We start from the raw sequence: 16,936 nt of genomic DNA, 5'->3' as shown, positions 1-16,936 counted from the left end.
GCAGACGCTCCATGTCGGGTCCAAGTGGTTTTTGCTTACATCCTTTGTAAGCATGCGTTTAGCAACAGTCAATATAACTTATATCTGGAGCAGCTAAAGTTAGACTCGATCATGGAAATAATAATGTTATAAATCATCTCACCTCTATGACTGTTAAAATAGATTTATATACTAAACAAATAGGAGGGTCCCACGGTATCACACAATACATATAATTGCATTTGCATACTATTATATAAAGTTGTATTTTAAATCAATTGGTTCTGATATGCTTTTAAAATTATAAGAGAAAAAAACTGCAGAAAGAATACAGACATGTAATGAATCACAGAAACAGATGCACAACCCTGTAACAGGGTGCACAAAAAGAAGAGTCACGCACATCTGTCAGCATGTGGGACGGACTGATTGATAGTCACACATCACAGACATGAATAATACTTGCTCAATCCACCTCACTTGAACGTAAAGCGTTGCATTCACACACATGTGAAGCGACTCACACGGATACGGTGGCTGCCCAGCTGCTACGGGCAATCAAGACGGAGCGTCGTGTTACAGAAGCCCGATGACTCTGCTCATTCCTTCCTGGCCGAGTCTTCGCTCTGCGCCTCACATCCCTCCGATAAACAGGACGGCAGGCCGACTTATCTTACCGGGCTGACTCCTCTCTCTACTATTTTACGTGGGGCCCCAAACACACTAAGCTTCCGCCTTACACACTTACCCGCACTTAACAACCCCCCACTATCACTCTACATGACACTTGAGGCCCTAAATCCCTCCGTCGTACAATAATTCCATCTAAACCCTATCACTCATCAAAGCCTGAATCAAACACGCCAAACACTGCCTCTCTTTTCCCCTGAAATAAAACTGCTGCACCAAAAAAAGAACCAATTACCTACTACAGCGAGTTCCTCAGTACATCTAATTCCACCTGTGCAGCACCTGCCTGCTACTTTGTTCCATGCACCTCGTCTTCAGTCTCATCATTTCTAAACCCCCATCCTGGGAGATGTGGGCCCCGCTACTCTCCGCCACGAGCCAACCTTAAAATACACATCGTGAGCATGGATGTGTTTCTCTGCGGCTTATGGGGAACATTTCCTGATTGCGTTACATCAGAGCATTACTGCTGAAGCCATCGAATGTCCTTTTTTAAAAAAGCTAGGTGGCTCAAGTTGAAAGCCTGCCAATCTCAAAAAAGTCCTCGAGTAGGTTGTTGCCTTGTCTCCCCCCTCAACTAGGTAAGTAATACGTTTTGGCACCATGTTAAGTTTTGCAGATGCATTTATCAGTGTGTGTTTCAACGCACGAAAGGGCCAAGATATTCAGTATCTGTTAAAAAAGTCTCTGTGTATTAGCCCACAATTAAACTCCTCAGTAAATATGTTACTGCAAATGCGGGCCTGTCAGAATTTCTGGATCAAAAGCAAACTATTTAAAGTACAGACCAGTGTTTAGTCCTGGAAGAAGATCCTGTACCTTGGTAAAAATATCAATAAGAAATGCTATAATACTATTACAAGTAAAGGTCTGGCACTCGCAGTACCAGCAACAAATCACTTATTTTATTGTTTGACATAGTAGATACTGATGTCAGGGAGTTTTGTCCTATGGTTGCTGACCAAGGGGCTAGGGCCTCACTTAAGGGTTACCAGAACAATATGAGTTCCCTGGAGATGATGGTAAAACCAAAAGGTTCTGCTATGAAAATGTGCAATATTTCTTCAAGCTGTTCTGTCATTTCTGTTTGTAATTTATCATTTTTAATCTTCAGGTGTCAAACAGTATTGATCATCTATGAAACATAGGGCCTTCTGTGAGGATCTGTGGCTCTACATTGTTTGGTGCATCCCACAACGTTGGCACTAATTGGACCCCTGTTTTTTTAGCCAGTTGAACATGTTGAATTAGCGGCAAAACCTAATGGTAAAAGAGATCACTCTGATTGGCTGTTCAGTTTAACAAATCAATGGACAAGATGAAGAAGCGGCGAAAGCATGCAAACGACTAAGTCAAGAGGTCATACAGAAGGCTCCCTTTGGTATTCATCTCTATCTTATCAAAGCATTCAAATACGCAAAAATTGATCAGTTGCTGCTCTTCTGGTTTTCCTTTTTGAATGGCAAATAAAGATTACTGCCACCTAGTGGTGTGGAGGGTTAGTTCCTTTCACACAGATGCAGAACATGCATGCTAGTTTGACTTTGCTGTGGTGTGTCAAAGTGTAACTTTTTGGCTTAGACTCAGATGTTAGACAATGGCATAGTCAGAAATTTGTACCCACTCGTTCTTTATTGAAAGTTTGGTGTGTCTGAGCCTTTAGAGGGGAAACGCCTCTTTGGTGGAAGTGAAACCAAGTTACTGTCATCTGAAATGCAGAAAAGGGCCTCAACCAGACACTGGATTTTTCATCTGTGACAGACCAGCTGGTTAGGCACCACTGGTATAATCTTTGTCTTGTATTTTATTAGCTTATTGTATGTGTGTTAAATGTAGTAGGGTAAAACGTATAAACTGGATGAGCAGGAAGTTACACAAAATGTATAAAATAAAGTACTTTCCTGGCAGTCCTAAGTCAGTCCCACAGCAGATGTAGGAGCAGGCAGGGAATGTAAGATTTCAGAAGCCTTCCCCGACAGTAATATATATATCACCTTGCATGTCAGTGAAAGCCATATGACCTGTGACATTCCAGCTGGGGATATAGACGGGGTAATGTAGACACCTCTGCGTTACATTAGCCGGCTGCGGAATGCGAATTCCAATATTCACCTCCGGAAACAAACCCAACTAACTTTTGGCTTTTGTCACAAGGGCAGGATGAGTTCATACAGCGACGCTGAGACGGTGAGCTGTGTTCTCAGTGAAGAAGTTTAGATCTCTAGTCTTTGAGTCAGGCATTAAAACTAACCTAAAGCCTGCTTCCCCCTAGTTAACTTGAGATAAACATATAATTTAATAAGTTTTAGTTATGACTTGTTGGCTTAACTCTGGTGCCCTGGAGATGCTGGCAGTTCAAGTCCTGTGGCCACATGGCAGGCGTCTCAGTGCACTCATTATGTAGCACTTACCACTCAGGGAATGTGGTCAAGTTGTAAACGACCAATCTATAGAGCAAACAAGGGCTTTTATTCGTACGTCCTTTGACATTTGCCATGCTCCTGTTCCCTATTTTCTCACGGGGTCAAATCACAGCACTGTAGTTCGCTTCAACACCCTGTCAACCACCAGTTAACCTTGTATTTCAAACTCTATAGGGAGCCACATTAAAACAGGCCTCTCCACCTGTTGCTGCTTCCTACCGTGTCATTGCACACTGCTACCAGTCCGTTGAACCAACAGAATCGAGCCCTTCAAGCCTTTGAATCTTTTTTGATGTCTTTATCAGATGTGTGCACAGTAGACTCAGTCGCACTATTCGCCTATAGTGCTAAGAGGACAGCTGCTCTCGTTCGCGGTATGCTTCTGTCACTGCATACCGAGGAGCTGTGAAGACCTAGTGTAATCTCTTTGGTCTGGCTAGATGGTCAGGTTGCCAACAGACGCAATACTAATCTATAAATCCAGATTTTATAAATCAGAACACAACCAAAAATGTGTCTCTGGCTGACCACAACCAAGGCCTAGTTAAATGTTTGACCAACAGCCCTGGTCTCGTGGTTAATGACAGTCTTAAGGTACCAATAAAAACTTGCAGACTTGGATCTACTAGATGAAGCTGTTTTTGGCTTTGATAGAACTTAATACAACAGAGTTCGAATGTCTCCATTTGACCCATTTGGCCTTTGCACTCACTGCACAGAAATCTAAGTAGAAGCAATTTAGAGAATATTCTATCTGGCTTGTAAGAGAGAAATCATCATTTATGTCATTTAACATGTCTACGGGCACAGTTATACAGTATTTGGTAAGTGAACAAGTCAAATGGTCAAGTTCTTTCTTTAGGAGAAAAAAAACAACAACTTTTACTTATCTTTAACCTTATTTCACCTCTTGAACACTCTGGAAAATACAGAGGCCTGGCCAAACAGTCACATGGACTCACTTGGTGAAAGAAACTCAAAACCGACTCCTTCTGCGTCCAAGAGCATGTGAGGGAAGACACACAAACACGCTCGGGCAGTGGAAAGCGGCAAATCTGTACACATAATGCATGCTAAAAGTCATAAACATATATCATGTACATGCACATGTGACGACAAAGAGTCAGCGGAAAACGCAGCATAGAGGATATCCGCCTTGAGTTATAAATGAAAAATGTTTAAGACAAACAGTGAAATGTGCCAACTCACTCTAAGACCTTAAAAACGCCACGTGATGGTCCCCATCCCTGAAGAAATATGCATCATGGACCTAATGCTGAGCGTCCGTTGTAGGAGCCTATTACATAACAGCTGCAGGTGCACTGTTTACAGGCTCTTACATGAACGCCAGTTTCCACGTCTTCCACCGTGTCCAAAGATCTGCTTTGCCTGCATGCAACCAGACTGTCTCCATAGTCCTGCACCTCTGATTTTGGCAACATGGATTAACGGCAGAGAAATGGTGGCGTATGAGCATCCACAGCATCACAGTATCTTTGCCTGTCTGCCATGAAGACATGGGCTAAAAATAAAACTATGCCCCTGTGGGAGGAGGCATAGTGGGGCTTGGGAAGGTTGCAAAGTGTCCACAGTGGACATTACAAACGTGAGTCTAAAGGGAGATATTCACCTGGCAGGCAAAGAAAGGGGGGTCTGTGACAATGATACTGTAGTAAGTGTGAGTGTAGTACAACAATGGTTTGCCAATGCATACACCTTCACAACACAGACATGTACATGCCTGCTCATACAAGCATTTAAAACACGATGTGAAAACAAATCTACCAAAATCCAAACGTGAACAAAACTTAATATTACTCTAATGTTAAAACATGACTAAAACATGATTAAATTTCATAGGAAGCAAACAACTTTAAGTGCAAAGAAGAAAACTCTAAAGCCTTTAATTGACTGTCAAATTCATCAGAAAGAAGCAAAATATAACTCTTCACCACAGCCTAAATGAGAATGAGAAAAAAATACGAATTTCAAACCAGAAATCTTGAAATCAGGCAGATGCCAGATTAGTCCCTTTCAGAAAGAGAGAGGGAAATACAAAAATAATAAGCCCAGTGAAGACATAAAATAGCACCAAAACGTAAATCATCAAAGTCGTTCCGAACTTCCAAGTGAAACCCTTCAACCTGCAGCTTGACTGGAAACCTTTCTCTTCTGAAGTTCATGCAGGACATTTTTTTTTTAAGGCTTAAAAACTCAACAGAAGGCAGGAGGAGCGTTACCTTGCACGGTAAAAACAAATATTTCCACAGAATCCAAGAAACTTTTGGAAAATGGCAAAGTCTTCCGCGAAGCCTTTCACCGAGGACGCAACTCTCCCCCTTCTGGCAGCCAGCGCGGGGCTGCAGGACAGCTGTTGCTGACGCAGTGTGGTGTCCTGCAGTGAAACTGGAGGAGTCGCTCCAGGTAGGACCAGAGCAGACCTTTGACTCTGCGGCAGCGGAGTCGCTTCCCGTTCCCACACAGCTGGTCGCTCATGCACCCTGTCACGGAGCAATTTGTCTGTCACAAAGTCAGAAGCAAGTGTGAACCAGATGTAGTGCTGCAGCGTGAATTAAATGAGTTCTCACCTGAAATGTTTTAAGCCGTAATTGTCACTGCGAATCGCAAAATTTTTTGCATCTGTCGTAAGGTTTTATCCCACATTTCCCCTATGTGTCACGATATGCATGCATTATGCATAGTTATTCGCTGTAGTAGTTAATTGCTGATAAGCATTAAAGTTAAACTCGTTTCACTTCCTGTTTGTTGCACTTTGAAATGTTTTATATTGAATATAATACAGTCGTGATATCAAACTGTAAGAAAATTATATTACAGTGTTTGCTTCATGGAGATTATGGTATTCAACATTTGTTTAAAATAATTGAGGTTTTAGAGGTTGTGGCTTATAGTATTATTAAATTGTATTGTGCTGAACTGTCACGTGTTTCTAATATTTTGATAGCCCAATTTTAATCAGAATAAATAACACATAGATTTATTATTTAATTAATTCCAGTTTTAAAGCACCAAAAGTTGCATTCTCCAAAGTGATCGCAGAGTTGAATTACCACCCTTCTTGCACCTTTTCAACACAAACTGAACATTATACCAGTCATGATGGGGGATTTAGTGCAGGACTGTTATGTCAAAAATGCATTTGTTTTCATTAGTACATTTGTTTTCGTTTCTCTACCTAATCTGAGTGAACAACAAAGTTCTTTGCATGAAGAGTTAGAAAGAAAAATGTCCTTAAAGCCCAGTACTTGAAGGTTTATTGCTGATACAACCACCAGGTGGCAGCATGACTGTTTTTAATTTTGTGAGTTCGTTTTGCTTTAATATCTACTTGTTAGAAACAAAGATATGGACACAATATTAGAATAGAAACACTTCACAAACCTTCCCACCAATGATAGAATTTAAGGAAAAGTCCAATTAAACGATCCAAGGTGACATTATACACAAATAACTATGAAAAAGGGTCAGAATTTTGGTTGCATCTGATCAAATTTGTGTCCACATGCAGTGAGAGGGGGCATCAGTACACTTCCTGCACTCTGATTGAGAGACTCCTCCCCTTGATGTCGGGGCTATATTTAGCTGAAAGGTGTGTAGTATGATTATCCAAAGGAAAATGATATCTGTGATCACAAATGTTAACTGCAGGCTGGCGTCTGTTTCTTGGAAGCAAAGCCCGCTGCAGTATCTCCACCTTCTCGACTATTCCCATGTGGGCAAACTGTCCCAGGTTACAAGACACAGCGCACAGAACATAAAATGATACTAAACATTGAAGAAATCTGGACAAATTTTGAAACAACTTTAAATCTGGATGTAACTGCTTCACGTCACAGCAAGCTCAATCAAAGAGAGGTTAGAGACTTTGTTCCCATCACAAATATGCAGAGAGCACTGACAGTTCTGCAGAGGACATAATTTTGTCAATATTTTCAGGGAACATGATGTAAAAGAAAAAAAAGTTTGCTTGCGGGTTTACCTCTTAACTTAATGTCCAAGTGACAAGATAAGACAAGCCTTTGTTGATCTTTTAATGATCTCCATGCTGGAAATTTGCAGCTGTGTACAGAAAAAATAACATAAAATTATGGTATACAATGAGAAATACAAAATAAACACTATATAAGAACTTGTAAAAGTTAAAATAAAGTAAACAGCAGCAATAACATTTCTTAGTAATGTCTTTTCTTTATAAGCAAAGGCCACAGTAGTGAGTAGGAACTATTTTGAAGGATCGAGGGGAGCGTTAATGATGTGACACCGTTACCATGGAGACGTAACGCGCCACAGAAAGGAGACTGACAAACGGTTCGTGTTCTCGCTCTTGTTTTGGTTTCTGAGCTAAATTATTACTATTTAATATCCGTTATATTTAGTAACACTAGAAATAAAAAACAAAACAAACATACGGTGTGGTTAAAAAGTCATAAAAAGCAACTTTAAGTTTTCAGCGTTTATTTTTTTGTAAAAACTTCCTTTTATCCGACGCTAACTGACGCTGACATTTTATTATTATTGTTTTATTAATAAAGACAGTTATTACGGTAAATGTAAGTTGTGTTACATATATTCGCTATAGTAATAATGGATTTGGAGTATTTAAAAAAACACCTGGGGACATGTTTGGCGGAGGGACTCGCTGAAGTGGCGGAGCGGCGACCCGTGAACCCCATCCTGTTTCTGGCTCACTGGCTGTACAAGTACAACTCCAACGTTGAATACGAGACGCAGGTGAGAAGCTGACCCCTGTCTCCTTGTCATTAGGGGGCAGCATTACACCACATGTGGACTCTGGGACTAATACACTGAGTAGATTAAACATAGTGTTCAATTAAAGAGCCAGACATGAGGAGAAAGTATAGCTTAAAGGACAATTATCACCTGAAACACACCTACAAATGTGTGTTGGTGCTTATTAGTTGGATGTGTACATGCTATTATGTTCACCACTTGAACTTTATTAGATGTTACTGGTCTCTGTTGGTTTCCACTTCCCTAAAGCTCTTTTTATTAATAACAAATGCTCTCTCTCCAATTTGAATACAACTTATAAATATCCTCACATTTTTTGTCCCGTTAGCAACAAGATCACGACCAATGAAGATATAAAATAGCACCCAAATGTAAATGATAAAAACCCTTCAACCCGCAGCTTGACTGGAAATCTGTCTGTTCTGACGTTCATGCACTTTTTTTTTTTTTTTTTAACTTTCCCTAATTAGAAACTGAATGAAGGGAAACGCTGCTGCTAGCGCTAAATCTGCTGATACCTCTTCTGCGGCTCCTGCCACTGCCACCTCAAAGCCCTGATCTTTTTGAGAGCCCGCTGTGAGGGATAACAGAGGCTTAGACGGTTTAAGCTCATCGGGATGGGAGATAAAAGCCTATAAGGGCCGGTGCAACAAAGCCTTTTACCTTTAGGTTAGATTCAGATCTCTGTGAGTCTGGAGATCTGTGGGTCAGAGTGTTTGCCTTAAACTGTGCTGTTTTATTTTGTAAAACTACAGACATCCGGGGTCATTGTTGTATATTTTTATTTGCAGAAAAAGGCCGATTTGGCGCTCCTCGAGCAGGAGAGGGAGAAAGCCAGAGAAGAGGCCTTACACCAGGAGAAGGTGAGGGAGGAGGAGAGAAAGATCAGCGAGGCCTTGGAAGAGTCTAAAAAAGTATGTTGTGTCATAAAAACACTCAGTTTGTGTGTTTTTTTGTGTATTTGAGCTTGAGTACAATTACTAAACTCTTTACGTGTTGAGCAAAACGCTTCAAGAGCATTTTAACACCAACAGCAGACCTCTGAGAAGGAGGTCGCAGAGTCTGATGCAGCCACTGCAGCCGAAACAGGAGCTGCTGAGGAGAACGAACCTGTGCACGAAGAGAAATCAAACATTCTCGACGCAGAAAACCAGCAGGGCACAGATGAAAAGCAAGCCGAGGCGCTGGAAGATAACACTGAACCGGAGGTGATAACCAGCCGACCTGAAATGGTTGTGCTTCTCTTCTGGAGGTGGCGGCGGCTCCCTGATAGTTTGTTTCTCCTTTTGTGGTGTTTGGTTTTGATTCACGCTGAGGTGTTTTTGGTGGCGGGGACGAGCGCCGAGCTCATTCTGGTGCTGTGCATGGCTTTCCTGGTGTGGGATTGGAATAGTCATCAAATGTCTTTCTTCAGATGGCTTAAGGACACGGTCTCTCTGTCTGGTGAAGTTTGCAGGTAAGCCAGTTGCCAGCCCAGAGCCACCTGAGGGAAAACCTGAGGAGGAAAGTACCTCATCTGAGGCAGTCGACGCTGAGGTGAAAGAGGAGTCTCCAGAAACGCCTGGGGATCAAGTTGAAGAACAAGCAAAGGCAGAGTCAAGTGCCAATCAGGAAGAAGAAGAGAAAACAGAGGAAGAGGAGAGCACCAATCATGAAGAAGAGAAAGAAAGGGGTCGAGATGAGGTGATGAGATATTTTGTGGCTGAATTATATCTATTACATTTTTACATGATCCATTACTTTGGACAATTACCATTAAACTTATAGCAGGCGTCTATCAAACACGGATGGCACAACGCCGGCTTTATTTTATCATTGATCTGCAGGTGGTTGCAGCAGCTGAACCTGAGAAAACTGAGCCGCTGCAGTCGACTCCCAGAAAAGACGCAGACGATTCAAATTTGAGTGAAACAGAAGACAAACAAAGTCCCCGTACCCTCGACCCTCCGGACGCAGAGAAGGTGATGCGGTCGAAAGATGTGTTGCTGATTTCGTCTCGTAGCAGCGTGTGTTAGCGTCGCAAGAGATGTAGCATCGAGGGCAAGAATACATGATGGATAGATGGACAGAGAAGTAAAGAAGATTAGAGGCGAAGGGAGCTTACGACAAGTTAAAGTTTGAAGGCCAGGTGAGGACAGGAGACAGAAGAAGTGTCCAGGAAAAAAAGAGAACAGACAGGAGTCAGGCTGAGCAAAGGCAGAAGGACAGGATTGTTTTATTTTCCATTATCTAATCTGCCACTTTTTTACCCTTCAACACAAGGTTTCTGAAGAAGAAACTGTTAAACCAGAAGACTCTGTCCAGGTGGAGTCGTCCTCAGCTCCTCAGAGCGAAGACGTCAAACCAGAAGAGACGTTTTCTCACAAAGAACAAGAAGAACAGATGATAACAACTGAACAGGAGGCAGAAAAATCAAGTACTCCTCCTCTTCAGGACCCAGAGAAGGTGTCTGGTCATGCAGTCGTCTGACTGACTCGTTATCGCCTGTAAAAGTGAAATGTTAATGTTTATTTACACAGAAAAAAGTGACCGTGTGGAGCCAGGTGTGTTTAAGAATCTAGACACAAGACGTGACGGTTTAATGCTTAACCGGCACTTTTCTGGTTACATCATCTCAGGAGGCCGACGGGCTGAACACGAGTGAGACGGCTGATATCTCGGCTCCGGCTCAGAGCGACGTAACGGCCGAGGGGAGTGTGTGAGAGACCTCAGTCTGATAAGGAAAAGCTCGCAACAGGAGGTAGAAATGAGTCACGATAGATGATCAATAAATGAGAGTAAAGGGCCGTAACATAACGTGTTTCTATTCTGTACTCTGATTTTGTAACTAAGCTTTGTGTTGCTTTTCAGGGGGAAGAATAAGAAGCAGACCACGCCTGATGAAAGATCAATCTTTCACATGATTTGTATGTGCAAGTATAAAATAATAAACACATACTGGTGACGTATCATAATTATTTCATTATTTGTGTCATCATCCAGGCAACGATGTTTAAAACATATCAGAGAGTTATTAATATTGTTCACAAAAATCGTCTGCTCCCAGTTAAGCTCGTTTCCTAACTAGCTGCCATTTCACAACATTAAACGTCAGCCTTTATTACCAAACCAAAGTTAAATCAGGCTACAGCTGGTTTTGTGATTCACTTCCTGCGACTTAAACACATTTTTAAGAGTTTACATTCGCCCTACATGTCTGCCGCATTGTTTAAATCTTTATTTAAAACAAGCTTCACATTTAGGACAGTACACAAAACAATAAAAATGCAAAATGCGGGTTAACACTAGGAGAGTCAAGGTCTATATAAGAACTTTAGCTATGCTTGTGTGTTTTTTTCATCCACAAAGTTTCTGCCACAGATTTCAGGATTTTTGTTGCATGGAGTTATTGGATAAGTTTCTAAGAAATCTGGACATTTAGCCTCATTGTGTAAGTGCTGCCGTGTCTGATAATGACGCTGCAGTTTCCAGCGTCCCCTGTGACCTTTGAACTGGAGGAGGAGTGTGCGTAAAGTCGTCTATCTGCAGCCGTCTCCTCGGCGCAGACTCTGATGAAAAACAGCTGCCTCTAATTAAGTCGTCCGATCCGGTATCTGGGTCCAGAAAAGGGGGGCTGGCTTTAGGATCAGGCTGAGCTGGCAGGAATTTAAATGCGCTCTTATAGCCGCGGTGCGCTCAGAGGTGTCGTTCCCGTTTGGAGGAGTTGGACTGAGGAGCCGAGATGCTTTAAACTGAAAACGGACAAAAGCGGAAAACAATATGGCTATGGCGCTGGTGGGCAGTGCCGCGGCCACAGTCGGTGCCCTCATCACCGGCGTTATGAACTTCTTCACTGACATGTTTCTGACACCGCCGATGAAAGCCACCCTCAAATATTTAGAGGAGGCTGAACTCAAAACCCTGAAAGGAGGTAAGTCTCCGCTGCCTATGCTTCTTTCTAATCCAACGAAGAAAGCCTTTAAACAATAAGATTATTTGTTGATTTGCAGTGTTTAAAAGGCTCAGTTGTTTGGCTGGAATTTGCATTCACTGTGTTGCTCAACTCTGAACACTTTCTTCCCCTCTTTCTTCAGAAATCAAGACGCTGAAAGCCAAGTCCCTGTGGGACAGGTCTGGAGCTGTCATCATGGCAGTTCGGCGTCCAGGATGATTTTTGTGCAGAGAGGTAATGTCGCCTCAGCAGGTTCACATCTTAACCCTTTACATGGCACTCACTGAAATACCTGGGAATTCAAAATTTCAACCCTAGAGTGTTATTGTAGGGCATAGAAGACTTTTTTTTTTACTTTTCAAAATGTTTAATTGAATGCAGAAAATTCATCAGAACACAAGTGCTGATTCAAGCTCTTGTCATCTTTGTGCTAAATAGCAAAGTTAAGCTCAGTGTTCATGCAGAGGTGGACCTTGCAGACCACATTTGACCTGAGAACGCTGCCTTGACCTCTGCTGATTGGCTGGGTGAATCTACACGCTCCTCGACCTCACTGAGAAGCACAGGGACACAATTTAAATTTTAAAATGTGTGCTGGAGTTGGCAAATATGGTTCCTCGTCCCGTAAAGGGTTAAACCAAAATGTTTAAGTGGAGTGAATGTCTACCAGAATGGATGCTGACAAGTTTAGTATGTTTGGAAAGTTTTGGGACCGCCACTGGAAATAAATATTAAATATTTAGTACTATATTTAGAAAGTCATTTAAAGACATTCTAAATTTTACTTTCTCTATCCCTTAAGGTGAAACTGTTTTGGGCATTTATTTGTATAATAAATACTAATAAAAGATATTTAAAAGACCTACTCCCACCACATTAATGACACTAACTCACAAACTAAACTATATTCAACCTTCCTGTAGACCTGTAGTTGCTAACTCACTCATTAATTGATTAATTTCAGCCATTAACAAGTCATGCATCTAAAAACCTGCTCCAACAATGCACGTACCATCAAAATTAATGCAACTTTTGTGGCAAAACCACCGCATTTTCCAGGTGGAGTCTGTTGCTGGCAGTTTTGTAAAAAAATAGATTTTGCTCATGTGACTCCTTCCTAATTTGTCCTGGTGGCAGGAGGCTGCAGAGCTGTCCTCTCTGAAACCCCAGCTGGACGAGCTTGGGGTCCCCCTGTACGCTGTGGTGAAGGAGGACGTCGGCACCGAGGTCCAGAACTTCAGACCCTACTTCAAGGGGGAGGTCTTCCTGGACGAGAAGGTGGATTATTTAATTTCCTGTAATGAATCGTTGTATTGTGAGGTCAGATTTATTTATTTATTTTTTTCTCCCATGATGCAGAGATTAAAACCAGATCCGGCCAGTTTAAAGCAACACACTGCAGTCTTTCAGGGTCTGTGAGAAATCAGTTTAGGTCTGCATGAATAACTCGATGGTGGTTTGGTTACAGAGGCGTTTTTATGGGCCCCGTGAGCGGAAGATGGGTCTCCTGGCTTTCTTGCGTGTCGGGGTGTGGATGAACGGCCTGAGGGCGTTTAGGAAGGGCTTCATGGGGAACGTTTTGGGCGAGGGCTTTGTCCTCGGTGGAGTCTACGTCATCGGACAAGGACAACAGGTAGGACTGCTTTAGTACAAGCTGACAAGAACGGCTGCATTAAAATGAAATGAATGCACGTATATGTATTTTATTGTGGCTCATTTATTTTTATTGTCCTGCAGGGGATTCTTCTGGAGCACAGAGAGATCGAGTTTGGAGACAGAGTCAACATTGAAGATGTCATCCGAGCTGCCAGAAGAATATCACAGGAACTTCTGTCTTTAGAAAAGAAGTAACGCTCTATGTAAAATCACTTTCATCGACAACTCGACGCCTTTCGGAGCACAGCAATCTGCAGTGCAAAGCTGCAGCTTGTAAAAAGTGCACACTAGACTTGTGGATGTGTTCGTGCACTGGTCTCTGGGCAACAAGGCTGCACGCTGGGTGTGTTAATGATGGCCTGTCTTTTAACTCGACAGAAGAAGCAGGCCTGATGTCCAACACTCGGTTTCCTGTATTACTCTGTGATACTGTCGTGCTGTCTTGGGAGCCAAGAGTCCATGATCTACTGAACAATAAAACATGTCTTTGTGCACTTCGGTTTGTTTTTATTATTCATTGCTTGGAGAAAGTTGTTCAGATGTTGAACATGGAAACGGTCCCATCGTCCACTGGGCGAAGGACGGGAAGAAAAGAAAAAACAAACAGCTCTGTTTAAAGTTCACTGCCTGCAGTCAGATCTAGTTTTATTACATTTGCACTTAAATATGGTTAAATATGAGGGCCTAAGCATGTTCTGACACATTTGTTCTGGGAAGGCTGTGCTTCTTTTTAACTAACCTATTCCACATTTCTCCTGTTAAATAATGAACTCAGGGGGTTTCCAGCCTTATGAGCCTGGTATGAGCAGCAGCTGGTGGTGCCCAGTGCTGACAAACTGTGATAAAGCTTCTCCTATTGTGGCATTAAGTTCATGGGTTGAGCTTAGCCAAAAAATGTCAGCGATGACCTCTACATCAGCTGACTCAAGGCCGATATTTATTTATTTTTTTTCCCCTCAAGGCAGCTGAGTCATAGCCATGAAGCATTCTTAGCAAAATGTTTCATAAAATAAAGTAGGCTTTTGTGGGATATATATACACCGTTCAGGCGTGACCTATGTAATCCTAATATTGTGTAGGTCTCCCTTGTGCCTCCAAAACAGTTGTGGCTCATCAGAGGATGGACATGGACCTTCTGAGGGTGTCCTGTGGTGTCTGGCAACACGATGTTGTTAGTGGGGGCCTTTGGGTCCTATGGGTTGAGGGGAGGGGCCTCTGTGGATCATCCCACAGATACTTGATCAGTTTGGGATCTAGTGAATTTGGAGGCCAGGTCATGTTGTTTGATTTGTTCCTGGCTGCTGCCATCAAGGAGTGTCATTAGGCGCGTTCGACTTCATGCAGATCTGAGCAGATCTGACTTGACGTGATGCATGCTGGGTTGTCATGCTCATAGATCTCGAATATGATTGGTTAAAATGAACTTGTTCTACCCAGCATGCATCACGTCAAGTCAGATCTGCACAGATCTGCATGAAGTCGAACGCGCCTATTGCTATGGGGTGGGGGTGGCCGGTCTGGCCTGGGTGGGTGGTACATGTCTAAGTAACATCCACACAAATGCCAGGTCCAAAAGTTTCCCAGAAGAACATTGAATTTTCACAAGTTGGTGAATGTTATTCACTTCTCCTGTCAGTGTTTTGATGTTGTGGCTAATCGGTATGTATTCTGTGCCCTTTAATCCATGACCATATAACTTGGAATCTATTTCCTCCTCTCTCTCTCTCTCCAGTGCTTTCTTCTGCCCTAAAGGGGGAGCTGTTTAATATCTGGTAACGTGGCTCTGGCTGTTGGCCACAGTGACTCTTACCAACACTGACTTATACCCGGCAAATTCACCCCGGCCTGTCATAGAGGAACTGGGTAGCTCTGATCTTCAGACAATAAGAGGAGGTGAACAAAACTGAAATAAAATGAATGCATTGTAGGTCAGAGTATTCAGGAAATCTCACATTAGCTAAAACACAGAGTCAGTGTGATTGTGCAGATGAGAGATGAGAGGTCGCTCTGATTCTAGTGAAGCGTCCTGGATGAACACTAAATGCACGAGTTAGTATTTGTGAGATGCAAAACACATTATATAAAGTATTAAACTATGTTGTTTACTTTGGTTGCTACAGATAAAGCACATTTAGGTGTCATTATGGGTCGAGCTCTAAAGAAGAAAAACCTGTGGATATTTTTTCATTTGATGCCGGTAGAGAAGCTAAAGCTTAAAAACAGGATACATCTGTCACTTATATTTCCGTGCAACCCAGAAAGTTTCAGACTGCTGTGGTCTTTCCACCAACACCTGTCCCCCAGCTGTGTTTTTTTTCTCTGTGCAAATTTAGGTGGAGGCCAAACACGGGTGTGTCATCACGTCTAGGGAGTAGAAGAAAAGAGGACACTGGTGAGATTAGCATTTTATATCTTATCAGTTACATAAAGATTTAACGTGGCACGAGTTTTGTTATAAAATGGGACTCTTAGATTACAGTTACTAATAAATAAACAGTGTGTTTGCATGTATTAGTGTTTGTCTAACATTGTACCATGAGGACTCATGTTATTGGAAGGTTAAAGCTTTCAAACTTTGTCGCAGTATTAACAGAACAAAACACGTTATTTGATATGTAACAGGGCTACTTTACTTTAGGGTTTTAACTTTTTATAGCATTCCCATTTAAACCAGTGGTTTACAATTTGTTTTGGTTTGCGAGCCTGTGAAGTGAAGCAGCGTCTACTTCCAACCTTCTGCTTTGGAGCCACAAACTTGGCGAGAATGACAACACCCCCTGCGTCAGATAAAGGCTAATTTGTTGGGGGTAATTCATTTGGTAAGGCGGTGAAGGAGGACATCGCATCCTACTTTAATGGCAATATCACAAGGTGTTTGTATGTAGAGTTTGACAAAGATCAGATTCTTGATCTCTCTCTTTCCTTCTTTATGATTTTTTTTTTGTCATTTTTCTTTATGGCCCCAAGCAAACAAGAACAGGTCTGGATCTGGGTCCTGAGAAACCTGGTACCACTGTAGAAAAACAAGTCATCCAAACAATTATTAGTCATTTAAATCTTTTATATTTGCAACTCATACTTCATTATTTGGGAAACAAGTGCATATTTCCCAATAAAGAAGTGGCGATGATTCATTTTTATTTAATTTTTTTAACTCTGGGAAGTCTTCTACAGCACAGCACATGACCCTGTATGTCTAAACCACTGGAGAGACAAACCTGATGCTGAAAAACAACCCAAACTACATTCTTACACTAAAAGAATAATACCCTAATCATAATAAATACTTTAAATAAACTTATTTACTATCTTCACCTTTCATTTTATCAATCCAAGTAGTATTTGTGTCACTTGTTGTTGAATTATTGCCCTGAAATAATCAGTTATTGTATTGTTTGTTTCTGGCGAGTCGTCATTTGATTGAGATCTTAATTGTCCAATCAAATCCCCTTAATTCAACACAATCCAACCATTCAACGTAGCC

The 16,936-nt window shown here is 41.9% G+C and overlaps 1 pseudogene across 1 annotated transcript; it reads left to right on the top strand.

The window, feature by feature from the left end:
* Positions 1-11,508: 11,508 nt before the first annotated feature.
* Positions 11,509-13,946, top strand: LOC311504216 (peroxiredoxin-like 2A; annotated as a pseudogene). Its single transcript, XR_014699893.1, has 5 exons — positions 11,509-11,775; positions 11,939-12,030; positions 12,934-13,074; positions 13,265-13,429; positions 13,534-13,946. The product of XR_014699893.1 is annotated as a peroxiredoxin-like 2A (transcript).
* The last annotated feature ends 2,990 nt before the right edge of the window (positions 13,947-16,936 follow it).

This window comes from Chelon labrosus (genome assembly GCF_963514085.1).
Source record: "Chelon labrosus genome assembly, chromosome: 19".
Lineage (NCBI taxonomy): Eukaryota > Metazoa > Chordata > Actinopteri > Mugiliformes > Mugilidae > Chelon > Chelon labrosus.
The sequence above is the reverse complement of the archived record's forward strand: the minus strand, read 5'-3'. Positions and strand labels throughout refer to the sequence as shown.